Raw genomic sequence first — 8,616 nt, 5'->3', positions numbered from 1 at the left:
TCCCTCTCCCTGATGAAAAATTGTCACCCTACTAACCTCGAGTCGTTCGCGAGTAATCGCCAACTTTGTAACGCGGGATGTTATATTGATCATATGAATGCAATATGATCAGCAATCAGCAATATGATTTTCAGGAAGAAAAACCAACCGTGGACTGATAGTTCCTACAATATGTCGCATTGCAACATAATTTGTAGAAATCCCAGCTCTATTGAAGTAGATTATTTCTAGTTTCCTCTCACATTTTCTTTCCTTGGATTGCTATTTATTGGAAAAAAAACTTGGTTTTCTTCTTTTCTAGTAGTCTCCGATGCACCGAACGCTGTGTGCTATGAGTTGGATGTCTTATGACCAATTTTAAGTTTCGGTCCTTATTAAATTTCAAACAATTTACGCACTTAAAGTCAGTTCATGAGCATGCAGATGTTTTATGTTTATCAAGGTAATGAGCATTTTTCCTCATTTTTCCTGTGTCTTATGCCCATATTCTCCACATTTTGAGCAACACAATACATTAGCCCTCTGCGGTCGAATTGAATTTTTATATGGGTGCTGATCGGAATTAATTACCCTTGAAAGAACGTGTTTCACTGCAAGTACTTTAAAAGTTATGAAAGTTAAATAAGATCTGTTTATTTATTTTATGTATTTACTGAACAATGTGTTTTAATGTGGTTTATATAAACAATATATTTTATAATTCACCTTCGTGTATATGACACGAAAATCACCTGCAAGTCGTTCTACAAATTTTCGTAATCCTCCCACATTCATATAGTTATTTATAATAAAATTTGGTTTGCTAACGTAAATGGTGTCACCTCCTTTCATTCTTCTTTTTACAGTTATTTTGTCCGATGTATCGAAGCTACTCAGCATCGTGACTATCCTCTGATCTTCCCATGTTAATAATCTTTCATTTATACACCCAGGTTTTTTACGCGGTTTTTTACAAGGTTTTTTTTTACACGGATTTTCCAATTAACGCGGTTTTTTACGCGGTTTTTTCAATTAACGCGGTTTTTTACGCGGATTTTCCCATTAACGCGGTTTTTTTAAGGGGTACCCGCGTAAGAAAAGACCATTGCAATATCACATCTCCCCCTCAGCTCACATTTTTCTCTTATGTTCCCTGCTTGTAACGCAGCTTAGCGCTTATGAAGGAAATTAGTTCTGCACCTTATCACGATTCTTACGTGGATTTTCGGTGTTAGGTAATGGGTAGCTCAGCGGGCTGCACTACGGGGCAGGGTTTTTACGGGCAGCGATTCGTGAATGGATTTCCCTGTCTACTTAGCTCTGGACGGTCCAACAGTGGTACTGCACGTGCATCGGCAGAAGAGTGTACAAATTACTAGGGAATCTTATAGCAACAGCAGATGTCCTCATTCGTGAGGAAAACCGAACTATAGCTACCAGTAACCAGCGAAATTGCAGGAAAAAACTACGGGTTTTCGGAAGCGAGTAACACTCAACTTTTTACTTCCGTTCTACGTAGGGATAGTCCCGTTTGATATCTATCGTTAGGTGACATGGTTTTTTTGCGCGGATTTTCCAATTAACGCGGTTTTTTACGCGGTTTTTTACGCGGTTTTTTACGCGGTTTTTTACGCGGATTTTCCAATTAACGCGGTTTTTTTTACGCGGATTTTCCAATTAACGCGTTTTTTGAGCGGTTTTTTTTACGAGGTACGTATCCCCCGCGTAAAAAAACCTGGGTGTACTGAGTACCGTTATCTATAATTCATAGAAGCTCCATATTATCCAATGAACAGATTCACTAAGTATTAAGATTCGTTTAGAAAAAGTGTAAACCGATACATCGTTGCATAAAGTATAAGAGTAGCATGATTCCTTGCTGTGGTGGCTGAGAGCAGACTAACAATCAGAATGGTGAAAAAGATATGGTGGGTGTGAGCAGACAAGCGATCGCAAAGAGTTAAAGGCCTCAATTACCTTACACTTGTCCTATCCAATGCTTACTTTGCGAGTATCCATAAAATAATTACATTTGTTATACTTGAAACGTGAATTTTCATATTCTGCAATGACTTCCACCTCTCGGAACGCGATATCATCATTTTGACTTTTTAAAAGGTCAATAAAAATATCTGAGGAATATCGATCACTCTTTCCTTATATTTTCAATTTTGGTTTCACCGGTTTGGGAACAATAGCGTTAAATCTTTCTTCCAGCTTATTTTCAATGCTTCAATGCTATCCTTTAAACCTTCATGTGTTTTTCCAAAATATATATTTTTATTAAGGCTCATATGGCGTTAGCCCGACGGGGACGGGATTTCAATATTTTGGCAATTTTTGCCTTTAACTATGTTGGTAATATGTAACCGATTACTAACGGTTGGCTCGAGGTTAGTATTACAAAGTGTTCTAATAATTGGGATGTTGCAGTCTCCAATGCTCTGTACGTGTGACCGACACGGGACCCTTCCTATTGGAGTGCAACTGACCATTAATCAGCGACGCCCCCCTAGTCTGTATCTCATATCAATCTTGATGCATCTCTCTTGACTCGAGGAATCCAGCGTCGAATGGTCACTGGTCGGCACAATCTTCAGCTCGTGTAGAATTGTCATGAGCGGTACAATATTTGGCTCTTGTTGAATGATCAGTGGCCGGCACAACCTCCGGCCCGGAACACTTGCAATGTTATCCCCTGCCACACACTCAACTATAAGTCGTCTTTCCCGTTTCTAAAATTACTAATTAGGTGGATTCTAGGATTCAGTTTCTCTTTTAAAATTTGCTTGTATCGTCATTCTTTTTCAAAGATTCAACAATTTGATCACTATAGCCGGGCCAGTCTTACGTTTCTTTTCAAATGTTTACATTACTTCCAAACTCGTCATCATTTTCGTTATAATTAATTTCTATTTGTATCGGTTCTTTGCGTTGATACATTAAGATTTGTTTTTTTCCGACTAGGACAGTCTGGTTCAGAAAGAACAGTCTTGTTGATAAGAGTACGTTTTCTGTTAATCACAGCAATTTTTTTCCAAAAAACGAACCTTTTAAATCTTTTAAATGTTGAGAAATAATGATTTTAATACTTCCCATCTTCTGAAAGAAGTTTTTCAGGACCTCGTTCAAAGAAAGTGAAAAACAAAAAAAATATTCCATCTCTTTCTTCACTTCTTCAAAGTCCAGAAAACCATTTCGCACACAATTGTTTTAAATCAACAATCATATATCACATTTGAACAGCACATTTACATTCTCCGCTATCAATTTTGCAGCCGCTTTTGTAAGAGATGTGCAGCGCTGATGAAATCGAGCTTCGAAGATCCCTCCTTTATGTTTCACACGCTCTACATATAGATTTGGTTGACCGTTAAACACAGTTTTTACTACAGCTTTTCACACCACAAATTTTGAATGTCAACAGAGCACATTTCGTTCTCAAACTACCATGTTCGCAATTCATCCAAAATTCGGAAATATGGTGTTTGACCAAGCTGTTGGAAAGTTAAAGAACTAGGAAAAATAATATTTCAAAGGCGCTGTTAAAACTTCTTACTCAATAGCCGAATCAAATATTAAACACATTTATATCCCAAAAAAACATTGAAAAACGTTTTATCGTAAACCGTTCTCGAGATATAACTTATTTAATATAATTAAAATTTTAATAATTTTAAATGTTCAATCTTTCTTTAAATTATTGAACAAAACATTAGAATGAACCAGGGTAAAATGTTTCGCACTACTGAAATCCATCCAATAACCCAAACCTTAGAATCACAATAAAAACTCATACTTTAAAGAACGAAAATCTGCCAGCACTTTTATGTACAGCGGCACGTAGAGATATTTTTGTGAACAGCGTACGTATTAATACATTTGTACACATAAAATATTGAAATGAAAATTCCTCGAAGTCTCTGGTTCGACAACAAAAAAGGCTCGAAAATACGAGAGCATCCAGGCGAGAAACTTATCCGAAGCTGGGTATATACAGCGAATAAAGATTTCACGAAAAGATATGCTTCGAAATCGTTTGACATTTCGACCCGTTGTTGTGGTGCGTTTTGGACACCATATAGATCATCTTACCCCGTCTGTTTTAGAAATGCATACAATATAATCTTGTAGAATTTTCATCATTTTTATTTGTTTTCCCTATTCGCAATCTTTTTAGTAGGGTAAATGATCTTGGTTTGTCCAATTTGGGGTGTTTTTACGCAACTAGTAAATGCAAATCGATTTTTCTTCATGAAAATCACACATAATCGATACGAGTTTGGGTTTGTTGAAAAGCCCCAAGTCTCTAGTTGCTAATACTACCATAAGGTGTTGAAATTATTCAAATTTTTATGTTTTTTAACGATTTTCCTTAAAAAAGAATTATGATCATGGTTTGACCACCTCTGATCATGGTTTGCCCAAAAAAAATGATCATGGTTTGTCCGGTTTTAGAAATCTCCATTTTTGAATGAAAACATTCGAATTCACAATTAGATGTTGCATTTATCATTGCTTGAGTTTAATTTCATCATAATGATTCATTCATAATTTAGGCTTTCTTCAGAATATTGCCTTTTCTTGGGCATTGTTCACCTCAACACAATCATCACAGAAAAACCATACTTCTGCTATGCGCGAAGCACACCATAAATAAAAATAAACAAACTGCAGCGCGCCAAGCGGTTGCCATAGAAATCATGTGGACAAAACAACATTATTGAATTGGACAACTCATGATCAGAATTGAGTTCATCAAAATGCGTTAATTTAATGGTTTAGCTATGTAAATCCGATACAAATGGTGAGCAAGCATGATGTTTACAATATTTATAAGTGTTGTAATCCAGAAAAGGTCTGAACGTGCCAAATAATCATCTGGTGATCGATTAAAAGTTAGCTCGAATGAGGGGCGCATTGACACAAATAGAAGGTGTATTTTATGTGATTATGTGAACATGTGATTTCGTAAAAATATACTATCAAACTACTATAAATCATGTAAAAGGCAATTTCATTTATATGTTTCGAAACATTCGAAGGCCTTATTTGACACAGGAGCGCTGAATTAGAGCATTCCAAAAAGTGGGCAAACCATGATCATATTTTCGACTGGACAAACCAAGATCATTTACCCTACACATAATTACAAAGGAAACTGACGTGGCTACGTTTTTGATGTGAAAAAACAATGAATAATGTAGTAAAAATAAATGTTTGAGCCTTATTTGCTTAAAGTGGGCATTTTACCCCCTGTTACCCTACACTTGATTTAGCTTCTGTAAATTGAAGTGTGTGTTTATATCTGTGTATTCCTGTGTAAATTTAAATTCCAATTATTCCTGTGCAAATTTAAAAAAACCGGTCGCGGCTTGTTTTTAAACGAATTTCGACTATTCGAGTCATATAGGAAGTGTCCACTACTAGGCGAGAACTTCAATGATTGAAGGAATTTGAAGAAAACTCTGTATAACAACATATACCAGAAAGTTGGACATTGAAATTTATATTAATTAAAGTTTATTCTCTATTGTCAATGATAATGTGATCAGTTTGAAATGGTTGTATGCATGTAGTTTCTCAAACAACGAGAACTTTAAAATATTAGGCTGTCAAAAAAGTCCTGCGGTATTTTTTTTTGAATTTTCATTTGTTCATAAAATTAGTTACAATCATCTGTTTTAAGTCAAATATGCGCCGTTTTGTTCGATGACTTGTTCCCAACGAGATGCCAACTTCATAATACCCCTGTTATAGAAGCTCGCTTCCTTATTGGCAAAAAACTCGTATAGCCAATTTTCACAGGCCTCTTTTGTGGCTAACTTCTGACTACCTAGCTCGTTCGCCATGGACAAAAACAGGTGGTAGTCACTTGGTGCAAGGTCCGGACTATACAGCGGATGCAAAAGAACCTCCCATCCGAGCTCCCGGAGCTTCTGGCGCGTCACCAAAGAAGTGTGTGGCCTGGCGTTGTGCTGATGGAAGACAATGCGGCCTCTGTTTATCAAACTGGCCTCTTCTTCATGAGTGCTACCTTCAAGCGGTCCAGTTGTTGGCAGTACAGGTCCGAATTGAGCGTTTGGCCATAGGGAAGCAGCTCATAATAGATTATTCCTTTACAATCCTTGAGAACCTTCCTGGCCGTAATGAGGGCTTGGCCACCGTCTGAGCTTCGACCACGACCGTTTGCGCTTCACGTTGTCGTAAGTGACCCACTTTTCATCGCCAGTCACCATCCGCTTCAGAAACGGGTCGATTTTGTTGCGATTCAGCAGCGATTCACATGCGTCGATACGGTCAAAGATGTTTTTTTGCGTCAACGTGTGTGGCACCCATACATCGAGCTTCTTTGTGAATCCAAGCTTCTTCAAATAGTTAATAACGGTTTGATGACTTATCCCCAGCTTTTGGCCGATGCTACGGCTGCTGCTATGCCGGTCTTTCTCGGCTAATTCAGCGATTTTGTCGCAATTTTCGACGACAGGCCTTCCGGAGCGTGGCGCATCTTCGACGACCTCTACACCAGAACGAAAACGTTGAAACCATCGTTGTGCGGTGGAAATGGAAACTGTATCGGGTCCATAAACTGCACAAATTTTATTGTCAGCTTGAGATGCATTTTTGCCTTTGTCATAGTAGTACTGTAAAATATGTCGAATTTTCTCTTTATTTTGCTCCATATTTGCGACACTATAACGAACGACTTAACCAAACAAAACACTGTCAAGGACTATATTATAGCGCGTAAAAATACCTTTCCAACAAGTTATAGTATGACTCGATACAATGAATACAACTAGAACTACGCGCTTACAACGACACCTCGCGGAAATACCGCAGGACTTTTTTGACAGCCTAATATCATTTCTTCTAAAGAAATCCACTTACAGGCAAACAAGCTTGCACCTAATTTTGCAGTATCTTTGTCGTTAAAGTTCAGTTGTGCCTTTATTTTTAGAAAAGGTTGTTTTACGTGTCCAGTTGATAAATATTTAAATAAATGTTTTTCCATAAATTTGGCATATTGCACGAAAAATTATGTTTAAATCATACAGATTGAGGAAAAAAATTCTTTAAATTTCCGTTTCGAAAACGTTTCCATTATACCACGCGGAAAAAAATTGAAGCGTGATATAATCAAGATGTTACTTTTTTTTATCCAAAATAGATATTTTTATTAAGGCTCATATGGCGTCAGCCTAACGGGGCCGGGAGTTCAATATTTCGACAATGTTTGCTTACAACTATGTTAGTAATATGTAACCGATTACTCGCGGTTGGCTCGAGGATAGTATTACAAGTGTTCTCATAATTGGGAAGTTGCAGTCTTCAATGCTATGTACGTGTGCCCGACACATGATACTTATGATTGGGGTGCAGCTGACCATTAATCAGCAGTGTCCCCCTAGTCTTTACCCCATATCTAGCGTGATGCGTCTTTCTCGACTCGAGGAATCCAGGATAGAATGGTCACTAGCCGGCAGAATCATCAGCTCGTGTAGAGTTGCCATGAGCGGTACAATCTTCAGCTCTTGGTTCATTATCAGTGGGCTGCACATCCTTCGGCCCGTGTAACTGTAAAGAGTATGTGTATGTATTACCGCGACTAAGTAAAAGTTTATCGATCGGATAGGAGGGATATGATACAGTGATACAATGGAGGAAACATCATTAAACGTTAACATCGGCGTTTCTGAGGAACAGGTATCGATGGAGCAGAAGAGCAGGATCTCGGTTACCTAAGGTATCCCGGACGGGGATATCCGATTGTCTGCCTTGTGCCCTCAATGCTCTAGAGAGCTGAGAGTGGGCAGCATGGAACCGGATACACGACCAGACAACATGCTCGATGTCGTGGTAGCCATCGCCACAATCACAAAGATTGTTTGCTGCGAGCCCAATGTGTAAAAGATGCGCGTTTAGGTGGTAGTGATAAGACATAAGCCGAGATATCACGCGAATGAAATCACGACCTACATTCAATCCCTTGAACCATGCACTCGTCGAGACCTTAGCTAGCGAGTCCGCTTTCTCATTCCCCGAAATCGAGCAATGAGAGGGAACCCATGCTAAGGTTATCTTGAATAATTTTTCGACCAAAACACTTAATAGATGTCTTATTCTTGTTAGGAAATAAGATGAGCATTTATCAACTTTCATTGAGCGGATTGCCTCTATTGAGATGAGACTGTCTGAAAAAATAAAATAGTGGTCGATGTACAATGTTTCAATGATCGCTAGTGCGTAGTATATCGCACCCAGTTCAAGATGTTGCTGTAGTTCATGAATTTTCAACAACTTTGTCAAACATCATATTTTAATCAAACATATGGATGTTGAGTTACAAATTTTGAAAGAAAGATCAATGATTTTTAATACGGCCTTTTAAAAAATCAGTCGTAATTTAAATTGGTCATATGATAATGGAAATTGTGATTTTAGGTAGTTTCCATCTGTGTACCAAATTAAAAAAAATCGGAGAGGGTCGGGTCAGCAGCCGGCTGATTTGACGTGGAATTGCTCTATCGGAATGCAATTATTCAATATTTCGCTCAATATATGCACCTAAAGCATGAATACGCCTTCTGATGGTCAGTTCCAATATACATCGGAGAAGCGAGCATAAATCACAAA

Source organism: Toxorhynchites rutilus, chromosome 3 (assembly GCF_029784135.1).
Source record: "Toxorhynchites rutilus septentrionalis strain SRP chromosome 3, ASM2978413v1, whole genome shotgun sequence".
NCBI classification, from domain to species: domain Eukaryota; kingdom Metazoa; phylum Arthropoda; class Insecta; order Diptera; family Culicidae; genus Toxorhynchites; species Toxorhynchites rutilus.
The sequence above is the reverse complement of the archived record's forward strand: the minus strand, read 5'-3'. Positions refer to the sequence as shown.